At 47.6% G+C, this 13,960-nt stretch overlaps 1 protein-coding gene across 3 annotated transcripts in view; it reads left to right on the top strand.

Moving 5' to 3' along the window:
- Window positions 1–13,960, top strand: part of LOC118231812 (transcription factor COE3-like) — a 127,877-nt gene that overhangs the window by 67,660 nt on the left and 46,257 nt on the right. The gene's annotated exons all lie outside the window — the stretch shown is intronic.

Here is a 13,960-nt window from a genome sequence, read left to right as displayed (position 1 = left end):
GCGCTCAGTATGGTCTTCAACGTTCACGGTTGAACGTATAGGGAAATATGTGAGACCTTGGCTTTTGAGGGTTGTTAGCAAAAACTTCAACGCAGACATGGAGTCAGCGCAGCTTAGCAGAAGAGTGCAGGTTAAGAGCTGTTCTAAGCAGTGCATACACGGGTTTTCATGATGCCACGCGTAAACACCGATGCATTCTTTCCCCAACTGCCCCAGTCCCTTCGCATCAGATCAAGATGGGAGATCAGCCCAATTACCCAAGGCCCACGTTCTCCATCTGCCGTTGATGCCGGCCTGATTGAACGGGCGTCCCCGGTGCCGCTCGCGTCGCGACGCATTTCGCGGGGCCCCCCTCCCGCTCCTCGAAGGGCGTCACGACGCTCGCGCAGGGTTCGCCCGCCGCCGCGATTCTCGTCGCACGGCTCTCGCCTCTCCGGCGAAATTAAGTGGCGTGGTTAAAACTGTTAAGCCTCACCGGGGCATCTGCCTGTCCCCCCCCTACCCCCCACCCCCCACGCGGGACGCTGGAGTGAAACGTCTCCCCGCGGGCCGCTTGCACGGCTCTCCCCGCGTCTTACTCTCCCGCCGTCTCCCAATGCCCGCGGGTCCTAATGCGCTGGCATCTGCCCGCCCGTCTCTCCCTCTGTTTACCAATATGGTCTCAATCTGTCCACAGGGCCCGTTTTTTAGGGGAGCATGTGGTCGCGTCGGCGGCGCGCGTTCCTCGCTTTCCCGGGCCGCGTCGTTGGAACAGGTGACGCTCCGCAGCTGGGAAACGCCGAGCGAAGTCGATGCGACTGGGACATAAACTTCTTCGCAATTTCTGGAAACCGTTGAAAACGGTTTTAATGTAGCACCCCAGAGCTTTGGGCTGGCTGTGCCGAATGGGAACTTGAAACGTTGGCTCTTAGGAGGTTGAACCGTTCATTCTTGGTTTGGTACGTTCAGCTAAATGCTTTCCCTGGACTGGAGTTTATACGTGCCTCCTTAGTGCTATCCCTCAATTTCAGCCGGCAAAGCCAAGTGAAATGCCGATTCTTAATCTCAAGCAATGTTTTTTTTTTTCAGTGAAAAAATGAAGCCCAGCTATGTTCAGTTTATCTTAATCAAACTGAACACGTTTCTCAGTGGGAACCATAGATCCAGGCTATGCTTGGTTCTCACAAGCATTTAAATAGATGACAACATGAAGTATCAAAAAGTAGCAAAAATAGTAACAGTTTTTTTAATGAAAATTTTAAATGCCTCTATACATTGTGGCAAAAACATGTCATTAGCCACTTTTGAACATAAATTTTTTTTATTATAAAAGAGGGCCTTGGTGTTCTTAAATATTTTTGTTCATGTTTATTAAGAGCCCCTTACTCTAAAGAGTTACTCTAAACCATTTTAAGATTTATTAGATTTTGTTCATATTTTAGTTCATTTCAGTTTTGCTGCTCTCTGGAATAACCCACCATTACAGGACGGTTCGCGTAATGTGTACACGTGTAAAAAAACACTATGGACTGTGAACACTGTAACATAACACTCACGAGGTGTAAACACACATTTCTAGATGACTTATTCTGCCCGTTTAGACTATGGCTGGGATTCAATCATTTTTCCTAAACATTGACTAACAATTAAGAGCAAGAATTTATTTTTTCTTCACAAACACAGCTTCGCGATTTCAACGATCCTTAGAACTGAATTTTACGGGTGAAGTACAATGCTCGCATTTAGCCGTAAGTCAGAGTTTAGGACTAACGTTGAACGAATAGGCCTTTTGCAATTTCGCTCGTTTATTTAGCCGACGCCTGTAACCGCAGCAAACCCAACGGCGGTCGACGCGCGGGACAGTCGCCCTTTCCCTCGGCCGGACGTTCGCTGACGCGACGCAGGCGGAGCGCTACTCGGCGCTCCTGTAGGATACCGCCGCGGGAATCCCGCTCGGGAAATCCGGGCCCCGAGACCCCCCCTCGCTTTCCGCTGGCGCCGGCGACGGCCCGCGCCCCCGCCCCGCTCCGCTGTAAAAAAAAAAAAAAAGCCGGCGGGGTTCCGGCGGTGAAAAATGGGCCCATTTGGGGGCGAGTTTGTAAGGACCGTCAGGGAGCAGCACCTCTGGACCCGCTCCGTTAACAAATTGAATGTTTAATCCGGTGACATTCCTATCTGGGCCAAGGGCTAATGTGCGTGTCTAAGAATAGCCGCGGCGGAGGGCCGTGATAGATGGCGGGCTATTACGGGCGGGTGTTTAAATCTGAGAGGACGGTTCTTCCGTCGTCACGGAAACCGACGGTTCGATTTTGCGCGGCCTGGCTCCCGGAATCGTCCGGTGACGTCCTGTGTGTTTTTGTCTTGCATTCCCCCCCCCCCCCCCCCCCCCCCACAGTCCCCCAGTTTGTCAGACAGGACAGTTTCCCCGCAGCCCTGTCACTCAAGATTCCCAATTGAGGGGTGCAGTATCCACCCCCCCCCCCCCCCTAAATAACCTGACTGGCCGCACCGTGATGTGTCAGGCCCCACCGCCCTCCGGTGCTGCCCGTGTCAAAGTCCCGCTCACAGTGCGGTGACCGGGCTCTGCACTGGAGATGCTAAGTGGCTGGCTGTGACAGCTGAGTGGATGGCCCCTGGCCTCCTTTAATCCCTTTCCTCTTAAGCCTGAGAAAACCCTTCAGCACTGGCACAACATAACAATAGTGAAAGCAATAAATGCCTAAGAAGTGCGTGAGGAAGAAAGGCATTTAATGAGAATTCTTGGAATTCAGCTCATATGGATGGTCCCAGTCAATTTACCCCTCCTCCCATATCAGCCACCAGTAGCGAATGTAACATGACCCCATCATATATATTTCCCAATTAATAATTCACAGCCTTTCCTTCAGCAGAGTCCTCTCATTACGCATTCCGAGCCGTACATTGTATTCGGCGTATTAACTAGCTGTTCGGTGTCGTTCTACTTCCTGTTTCACGTTCACGTCCTGTCTGAGCTTGCCCCCTTATGTGTGGTGTGGCGTGGCCTCGACGCTGGATACGACGACTCCCTGATCCCGCCCTTCCTCTCAACCGTCCACCAATCGGATTTCAGCTTCCCACCCCTCCCCCCCTGGGCCATCCTTCTCCACTGAGTGACAGAGATTGTTAGAGTTCGTCCACCTGAACGATGTGCCAGCGTGTCAGCTCACGGAACTTGGATCCTTCTTTACAAAGAGCAAGGCATTAGAGGGAACTTAAAGTAGTTTGTAAAAAAAAAAAGGAGGAACCGTGCATGTATTTACATTTATGACTTTGTTTGCAGTTGTCTTTCTAAGCCAAGAATTAAAAAAAAGTGCCTGAACCCCCTTATGGTGTCGTACATCCTGAGGGGACAGTGGCTACTAGGTTAGAAGTACTGATGAATTTCATTGGAGGAAACGTGCCAGCAGATCCGGACGCCCCTTTCAGATGTGTGCATGGTCAATCGCATGGTGTTTGCCCTTTCACTTACTCAGTCAAAGGGGTCAAAAGGTCATTGGGAAATTTGACTCAGGTCTCGACGAGCATGGAGCACATATTGTTCTCCCCTGCTCTTAATATTTTGAGACCTCAAGAACGCATGAAGATACATGCAGGCGTTTCCCATCAGATACAATGCAGATTGATTCTCTTTATCGGAGTCCTGCCTTGTCTTTGCTCCACAGCTCAGCGTATGATTTGTTTTCCAGCACAGTGAATGCGACTGACTGCGTTGCAGCGTGCTACGGTTTTTTGAACCCATTCCTCACTGGTGAGGTCACCCGGCGTTACATATTTCACCCAATCCCGTTACTTGCATTATGTCATAGGATGATTGCAACCGGAGAAACAAATATCAACTTTGTCATGGCGACCAGGCCAAAACACAGCTGAGATTGGACCTGAGGAAATCTTCGAATAGAAGAGAGAGAGAGAGAGAGAGAGGGGAGTTCACCTCATCTGGAGTCTCCGTTAAATACAAACAGGAGGTCTGCTTTTGGCCTGCCTCACGAGGCACAAGAAAGAAAGCTGATTCCAAAGGCTGTGTTTCCAGACAGTTCCAAGCTCTGATTCCAAATGAAATTATTCACAAACAGCCAATAGTGGAATGCCACAAAAATGAGTTTTTTTTATTTTTTATTTTTTGCTGTTCTAATGTTTTTTTTTGTTTTTCTTTTTTATGGGAGAAAGGGCAGCCAAGGAAGCGACGCGGTGCGCAAACAAGCGAAACGCATTCTCTCCGCTCTCGCCCGAATGCTTCACGGCGCAGCCATGTTGTCCGCGTAGAAAAATCTCAGCAGGAAAAAAAAAAAATAAATAAAAATAAAAGAGCCCCGACACCGCCCTGATCGCAGGTGGTGAAAACGGGACGGTGTGTGCGGGGATCCGCTCGCCGATTTTAGGAAACGGGTCGCGGAATCTCTTTCTTTTCGGGCTCTCCCAGCTGCGTTCCATTTCCTCCCGCGGATCCGATTTCGCCCTTTCGCTCATTCTTCGCATTCCGCCGAGCCGGGAGAAGCGGCGTCCCCGAAATTGATTGCCCTCCTATTACATGCCGCGCGGTTGTGATCTTGAGATTTGTGCTGCGGACTTAATGTTTGCATCAGCGCTGAATTATCGTGATGGATCCGATTGCCATTAAACAAAGAACGAGCCGTCTCATCTGAGGGAGAAGGGGCTTTATGGTCTTTGCTGTATAACGGGAAGGAGACATTTCTGCAAATGTAGCAATCTGTCATAGTTTAGAGCTTTTTTACAGTATTTAACCTTTAAGTTCCCGTTGTGTTCTCCCTTTTTCATCATTCGACACAAAACTGTAATCTTTTTTTTTTTAACAAATATGTTCATTTCTGACCAGACGCCCTCATGTTGACTTGCATACCGTGAGTTAAATATTTACTTGTGTCATCATCCACAACTGGATATATAAAAGTGTGGTGTCCTTGGGTACGGTGGCTGAAGTGTGTAGAATGTGCTGTACCCAAGAATCAAACCAACACCCTTCTGATTTCAGGCCAGCTTTTTTACAGTGTTATCATATTTTCCCACCAGCATGCTGAGCGGAAAGTGAACTCAAGTAAATTATATATTCCTCAAATTCAGTCACAGGAAGAAGTTCTGTGTTTTGTGATGTTGGGTGGTTCCCAGCCTTATTTAGATAATGACTATGCTTCTGTCACTTTTACCACTTTTAGGTCACAAATATGCGATGCTGATGAAACAATCAGTACTGGTATTTGAAAGCAAACTTAAAAATCCAAAAACCTATTGACCTAGATTAAACTGAAATGTTGGTGACTAGTGACCACATGCACATTCAATGGGGGTGGTCCACTTGACGAAGCAATGCCATGCTTCATCAGGGGGTCTCCTTGTTCTGTTGTCAAGGAAACCACAGATGTAGAGACCCACAGTGTTCACCAGGAAAGCACAGATGGTTGGACATTCTGTGGTCATGTAATGGATCACAAGGTAGACTACACGTTTACTGGTAGAAAACATCTGTAAGACACAGACTTTGGAGTTTGTGGACTGATGGTCTGAGGGTGGACTGCAAAAAAAATACAAAAATAAAAACAAGTGTTTTATTCTTGTACTGAGACTTAAAAGCTTGTTTTTTTTTCTCTCAAATAGAAACTATTTGCTTATTTTAAGTTACTGTTTTCTTTACAAGTGAAATTGTCTTTCCTCAACCTGTCCAGGGTGTGTTCCTGCCTCTTGCCCAATGCATGCTGGGATAGGCTCCAGCACCCTCCGCAACCCTGACCAGGATAAGCGGGTATAGATAATGGATGGATGGATTTTCTTTCCCCTTTGGAAAATCTTGAAATTAGTCAAACTGTCTCACCTCATTGGCAATAATTCTGTCTTACTTAGCAGCAAAGTAATAGAAATAAGATTAATGCAAGACTCAAATACTTGTTGAGACTGACTTTTTTTTGCAATATGTCTATTTTCTGACTGTCATTTTCAGTGTGCTTCAGTTTCCCAGTGTTGACTCACAAGGGCTTAGGCCTAGATTCAGTCTAACCTCAATATTCTTTACACAGTCAATTTAGCTTTGAATCTGTTTATTGACATGATGGCAAATTGTACTTGTGTTATGATACTGCTGAACCAACATGAAGCGAGAACAGCACCCCACTTAAAAATCTTTATTATTAGGGCCAGCTGTTAATAGATCAAAGATAGCTTTAATTACAACCTTCTCCTGGCATCCATCCATTTGAAAACTCAGTCACTGTAAGTTGTCTGCTGTTTATCTAATTTAATTTCACATATGCGCTTGTGTCATTTCTTAGTCTTTAATTCCATGGCATTCTTTTCATGTTTTTTTTTTTGAACTGACAAAGAAATGGATTCTTTAATATGCAATGGTTTGGCATGAGGCAAGCAGTTACAACATACTTCATGTGTGCATACTCAATATTTTAAAAGTGGAAAATGAATTGTTCAAGAGGCTCTTAGCTGTATAAACTGTATTTGTGTTCCTGGGCAAAGTTTGGGGAATAAGGGACTGCGGTCATAATGTGGTAGAGAACAACAGCGAGAGAGACATAAAAAAAAAAAAATGGTTGAGAGACAAAGAAGAGAGGGGAAGAGAGAGGGACAGGGGGGGAGAAAGGAGAGAGAAAAAGACAAAGATCCGTTCCAGGGACTGTTTTAGTGCCTCATCAAATATTTAGTTTGATTGTACATGGTCCTGTAATTGCCATCTCTGCTGGTGAATTATTGATGGTGTGTAGCAGCGTCTGAGCGGGGGGCTCGATCTGAGAGTGGGGACGGAGGGGACCGGCACAACCCCGCGAGGACCTGAGCCAGGAGCACGGGGCCGAGGGCTCCCGAGGGGGGCCCCGCGCACCCTCACCCGCCAAACACACGCCCACAGCCCTGCACACACGTGCGCGCACGCACCTGCACCCCCACACGCGCGCACGCGTGCACCTACACCCCCCGCACGTGTGCACCGAACCCCTACGCGCTCGCGCAAACACACGCGCGCATGCGCGCCCACTCCTACACCCCCACACGCTCGTATGCACCTACACCCCCTCACGCGCACGCGTGCACCAAACCCCCACACACTCGCACAAACACACGCGCGCATGCGCGCCCACTCCTACACCCCCACACGCTCGCGCAAACACAACATGTGCACGCACACGCACACACACACTCACACCCCCGTATGCTCACGCAAACATGCGTGCGCACGCACACACACGCCTACACCCCCACACGTTCATGCAAACACACACCCACACCCCCACTGGCTCACGCAAACATGTGCACGCACACACACGCACTCACACACATGCACACACACACAAACGCACACACTGGTCCACACACATGCATACAAATGCACACACACACATGCACGCACGCACGCATGCACACACACACACACACACACATACACCACACCATTTGTCTTTACCCTCGCTGTGCTTCTTTAATTTGGACCAGTACAGGCTCATGTTTAGAAACTACTAGTTATATAACCTTAAAATGATATTTTCTATGCCCATAAACAAACAAACAGGACAGTTTCCTCATTTATGGTCTTAGTACCAGTGGTTTTATGCTTTACAAAGCTGCCTTATAAAATTGACTACAAGAATCGGTAAACTGGTTTGAGCATTGGAGCGTATGTCCTGGATCGACAGTTCAAAACCATTAGGAAGGAAGAGTCATTTTTAACATTTTCATTGGAAGCCTGTTGGATCAACACATTGGCTAGTGCCATGTGGCTTTGCAGTGAGTGCCGAAACGTGCATGTTTTAAGCGAAATGGACAGAAATGTGAATGTTTTAAAAGTCCTTGTCGGTACAAAGAGGCAACGTTACCGCAATGTTAGTGCTTTGTCAGCTCTGGTTTTTGTTTCCTTGTGTGAAGAGGCATCTGCTTTCAGCGTAGCTGTGTAAATATTTTACTTGCTGAATACTGCTATGGGGCTGTATTCGGAATTCTCCACTCTGGTAGTGTGGAAGGATTTTCCTTGAAGTACGTACAAGGTGTCAGTTACTTTTCCGTTCAAAGACTGTGGCCTTCAGCCTGGATGTATATCTATATATATCATGGACTGTCTGTCTGTCTGTCTGTCTCTCTCTCGCTCTCTCTCTTTTTTTCTGTGTGTGTGTTTGTGTGTGTCTGTCTGTTCAAACTTGTTTACTTGCTGAAATAACCCAAGCATCAACCAAGTCATATTTCGTCCTCTTGCACTACATCTTTAAAACCGGTCCAAACATTACCCCCATTTTACTATGGCACCAATGTGAGTCACCACCTCTTCACTCTTACATTAGGGCTTGTGTTCCAGTTTGGCCAGGACTTAGAGAGCGTCCAGCGCACGACACAAATGCCAAGCGAGAATTGAAAAGGCGGCAGCTTTTAAAAATACCCCTGCTGAAATATTGATGTGTTTTCTTGCCCGGTGTAATAAGTGAGAGACCCAGGCAGGGTTGAGGGACATGGCTTTGAGGTGGGGAGCTGGGGTGAGAGAGCAGGACTTCTGAACTTCTTCACACATCCTGTGAGGCCAATAGAGTGCATGTGTGTGTGTGCGTGTGTGTGTGTGTGCATGCGTGTATGCAAATGCACTTGTGTGTGCTCGTGTGTTTACATGTGGATATGTGCTCACAATTGTGTGTGTGAATGTATGCAAGTGTGTTTTCATTAACTTGTTTGTGCTTGGTTGCAAGAGAGCACATGTGTGTGTGTGCTTGTCCTAATGCGTGCCTGTGCGTGCATGCATGCCTATATATTGTGTGTGTATTACGTGATGATCTATAGTGAGTGTGATTCTCCGTCAGGGGACAGTAGTGTGCTGTTGGCAGTGCGTCTACAAGGTAACTGACAGCTGTGGATGTATTGTTTGATGCTTCTCCCAAGCAAGACAATGCAATGTTTACGCTCCCTTTGTCTTTGCCCTATGGGATCAAAAGGATGTTGCAGCAGTGGGGTGGGAAAGAAAAATGAGTGGGGTGGGAAAGAAAACCTTGCAGTGCCCCAATAGATTGCATGAGGCCCAGTCATTATCACCTATAATTCTGTAACTCTATAACAAATACTACAGGCAAAGGGTGATTGGGGTTGTGCGTAGTGGTGCTGGTGAGCAGTGCTCCCGGTCTCTGCCTGGACCAGAAGCAAAAGCAGAACCCCGAATTCTGACCCGTCATAATCACTGCCCCCGAACCTCCATCCGAACACATTCCTCCTGAGATGGTTTGGCAGGTTAATTTATAGCACCTTTCTTTGCAGTGCTGAGGATGTGGAAAGCATGTGTGTGTGTGTGTGTGTGTGCGTGCGTGCACGTGCATGCGTATGCGTGCGTGTGTGTGTGTGTGTGTGTATGTGCGTGCGTGCACGTGCATGCGTATGCGTGTGTGTGTGTGTGTGTGTGTGTGTGTGTGTGTATGCATGTGACTGTGTGTGTTTGGGGTGGGGGTGGCCGCAGTAAGTCCTGCCACAGCGTGGGCAGACAGGGCTACACATTGCCCTTGTAATTGATAGCGGGACGGAGTAATGAGGTGACGGCGTACGACCGTGACTCCGGCTCCCTCATTATCTGCGGCTACTCTAAGAGCTGAGGGCGGGGGGAAACCCTGACTCCAATAATTGAGCATTGGCTCAAGATGGACACGGACATTAATTATTTACGCTGTTTTAATAAGTTTTTGATGGGGAGGGATGAGTTGCGGCGCAGAAGTTTCTCCCTCTGTTCCTGTCCTTGTGCCTACACTCTTCATTTCTCTTAAAGGTATTATGAGCACGCAGCCAATTGTCTCAGGGTGGTCCACTTAATAAAGGTTTGGCTCTATGCTAGGGGCCAGTTGTTTGTTGGATTATTGGGTGTAGCGTCATGCGTATGGCATTATTGTTTCCCGTTCATGTTTTTGCAATTATTTATATATAAATCACCTGATACTACCGATAAATTTTCAACATACTAATAAGCAATGCTATTTTGGTCCTACCACAATGCATGTAAACGGTCTTATTGACTTTAAGCTCAACATAATATATACTGTCAGTTGTACTGGTTAGAATTGCATGTCATTTTTGAAAAGAAAATAAAAATAGAGTGCAGTACCAATGCCGATTCTGTCAATATTCACTTTTAACAGTCGTTAAAAACCAAATCACAGTCTGTCACCTACTTTTGTTTTAACCTTACACCATTTTGCTTCACGTGATGTCACCGTGGTACCTAGCACTTAGTTTTTAAGCCTGTCACTGGATCCTTTGCACTCTGTCACCAACAGACTTACTTCACATTTTTTTTTTTCCTCTAGCGACGCCACAAGTCCTACACGTGCGTTCTTTTCTCCTCAGGTGAAAGCTTATTCGGTTCTTCGCGCCGCAACTTCGCGGAATTAAGAAAAAAAAAAGAAGTTTGCTTCACGTCGCTCGCTCGAGTCTCTTTGTATGTGATAATTGTGCTTCCCGGTCGGCTCGTCTCGAGTTGTGCGCTAATTGCAATTAAAAAACACACCGCCAATCTGGCGGAGGGAACGGGAAGAGCTCATCCCGAAAGCCGCGTACCCGCGATGCCGCGTACCTGTGACTTCAAAGGGTCGGCGCCGCTGCTGACGCTTTCATGCCGGTCCAGCTCTCAGACAGGCCCGTCGGACGAGACAGGTGCGCAGACGTTGCGCCGCCCAAATGCGCGTTAAGCCTTTTTTTCTATGGGTTCCTCGGTGCTTCCGGATGGAGACATGTTTGCATGTAGACTCAAACGAATGTGTGTAAAAGCAGGCGGGTTTGCTAGCGGTAGCGGCTCGAGTATGGAATTCCATTGTGCTCGATTTATCCCGCTGAAAACAGGCTTGTACAAATATCTTGCAGGCTCTAATTAGTACAGGAAGGCTTAAGCTAATAAGACGCCGTCAGCGGTGTGAAATTCAACGTGAAGGGCCGCTCGTGCGGTCCTCCGCGTCTTAAAGCCGGTCGCTTGTCGCGCTTAAAACCGGTCGCCAGCTCCGACAGCGGGATTTGAGAAGGGCTCGTTTGGGCCCGCCCGCGGCACCGAGCGGGAGACTGGCGCTCCCGGTTTCGCGCCGCCGCGGTGGACGACGCATCGATCCGCCTCCTGCGGGCGAAGGCTCCTAATTGGTGCCCTTGGAGGGAAGCCGGCATTACGACCGGATCATGTCCGCGCTCCGTAATTTGTTCTCAGAAACGATCCTCCCCTGACCGCTTTGGCCAAAGGTACCGCACACCTCGGGCATTGATTCTTTGGGAAATTGTCAACAGGGGAAAGATGAACAGCAGTTCACTTGGCAATGAGGTGGTTTTAGAGGGAAACAAACACAGTAAATTAAATGCAGACAACAGGGGTTGGCTTTAATTTAGAGGATCTGAACCTGATAGTGCTCTATATTGTGTTCTCATAATCGATTATTCACACCATATATGAACAAAGGTCTGCCAACTGCCCTCTTGAAAAAACAATATTAGAAGTATCTAAAAGTGAATATAGTGCCATATGTATTAGCATTTTTTAGCATTACCATTTTTTGTTATTTAAAAAAATCTGAAAATATAGTGCACTAAAATAGCAGCAGTCTACTTTCCCTGCTTGCCCTCTTTTTGGAAGTTGAAATCAACATTCATGCCCAGTCTTATTCCTTCACCACTCTCCTCCCACCCCCCGTCTCTCACACACACGCACAGCCACACTAACAGGACCCAAGTATGGACTGCTCCAAGGGAAACTGGCTTTGATCAGGTCCTGCTTTTCAAGGAAATAAACCAGGAAAGGATCTTGCATTCCTTGTCAACTGCTGCCCAATTTCAGATGGGAAGACAGCAGGCCACATGCTTGGCCTCCTTCTGTGTTCCCCTGCCCCTCTGCCAGTTTATTTCTCCATTTCTTTTGGAAGGAAATTTCCAGCTAGTGTTAACCTTGGGGTCATTCAGTGAAGTACAATCATCAGGGATACAAATTTATCATAGAACGTTTGCATCTTACTGGAAAGTCACGTACATCTGGTCAGGTCTGGAATGTGAAGTTTTCAAGAAGAAACCACCGCACCCACATGCTGGTGCAGGAGACAATGTGGAAAGTCAAGTTACAACTGTGAATTCCAAATTGTGAAAAGAAAAAAAATATTTAAACGAAGTTCCAGCATTCAGCTGGAAGCACCGATCACATGGTCTTCAGAGGTTGGTGGCCTTCACAATGATCTTATGCAGATGCTCAGTGCATCCAATCAGACGCCTTTTCTGGGTTTCATCTGTTTCACAGGCGTCTTTTTGGCCATCCAGGCCAGAAAGTGTGTCCCACACTCCATGCTTTCCATGGCATCTCAGTGCCTCCTGTTCAATTGAATCCCTGATAAACGCAGCATCACTCTAATATCAGAGCGTGACGGCTCCAGTTACCAGGCCCCCTTGTCTCCCGCTGCTTTTTAATTCAATCCCTATTGATCTATATCTCTGCTCCCAAGGACTCCAATATCATGTGAATGGAGCTCAGGGATGGGTCCCCATGTTATTGTATTCTGTGGCCATAAAGAGCATTAGCTGCCCGCGGCGCTACCCGGATCAAGTATCAATCGATGAGGGCTAAATAGACCACTAGGCCGATTTTTTTTATTTATTTATTTTTTATTTTTTTATCGCGGTACGCTGTGATTACAAAATGGTCATATTTCTAAAACAACGGGGCTCTCTCTCGCTTGTCTCTTTCTCCGGCTTCGTCGCTGGAATGTCCCCGAAGGGGGGGGGGGACCGCGTTCGTGAAAATACCGATACGCTTTGCCTCTGCTTTAAGGGCGTGTTTCAAGAAGGTTGCAATTAGACGGCGGACGTTTTTTTTTTTTTTTTTTTTTACTGTCTGTTTGTTGCTGTCTAATTAGGGAAGGATCGATGGTCGTCGCAGATGGGCCCCGTTAATATATATCTCTGTGACTGGATACCCTCTCACCACCACCCCGTAAAAAAATGGGGCGGGGGGGGCGGGGGGGGGGGGGGGTTGTAGGCTGGTTACAGAGGTTATGCCGTGGTTAATGTGACATGCCTGTCTGTGACCTCACCGGTCGTTAGCGTCCGCGGTATCGTCGCTGGGGCAACGCAGCAGTTGAAGAGGGAGTGCTCCGTCAGAAAGAATCGGGGAGGTGGGGGGGCTGGGGGGAGGGGCGTTTCTCGCAGGTGGGGAGATGGACACACTGAAATGAGGGGGGGGGAGGGTGTGGGGGGTGGGGGTGGCTGCAGGGCACATTAAGGCTGCATTTCATTCCCCTGTACTCTACACACTCTGCCTCCCTGGTGGCTGCATTTACTGTGTCCCGCCCTTGTCAATATACATTCCACAATCGATACCTCTCTGCAGCAGTAAAAATAAGAGTAAATCAACGACGCAGGAGACTTCATATTTGTCAGCTGGAATCAGGCCAGAACTAGAGTCACCTGCTAGCAACTGTTACGCCAACGAGGGTTGACATATCAAGTCTTGTATGTACCGGTTACAAGTAATTAAAGCAGCGAAACGGAATGGAGGATTTTATTCACTGGTGTCTTTACTTTTGTGTCAGTGTGGACCAATATCAGCGATTAACACGACTGCATTCCGTGTGCAATAAATGTCCTGCAGCTAAGATTTGTTTCTTTGATTAACACACTGTGTCTGTGGACAGCCGTGGAGGGACGCTCATGACGCTGTAGTTCATTGGTTGTGCAAGCTTTAGGGGGGGTCATGGTTACGACAGGAACACTCTGTTGTCTTCCCAAACCCCAGGTGTGGGAAGGGTTTGCACATCACAACAGGTTGTGGCCATTTCTACTTAATGTCCTACAAGTCTTCCAAGGCGTGTCATACCCACCAAAGAGCAAAATGTCATTCCAACTACCACCATCATAACATTTTACTTACTGCTAAAATCCAAAGACCTTCTCTTTGGGATGTTTCTTCAATTGTCCATGGTTTTATGTCTGTTACAAACGATTACTGAGCTGAGCAATAACGTTGTGCCTTTTT

This window comes from Anguilla anguilla, chromosome 7 (assembly GCF_013347855.1).
Source record: "Anguilla anguilla isolate fAngAng1 chromosome 7, fAngAng1.pri, whole genome shotgun sequence".
NCBI classification, from domain to species: Eukaryota; Metazoa; Chordata; class Actinopteri; order Anguilliformes; family Anguillidae; genus Anguilla; species Anguilla anguilla.
Note: the sequence above shows the minus strand (reverse complement) of the source record. Positions and strands in the feature narration are given on the sequence as shown.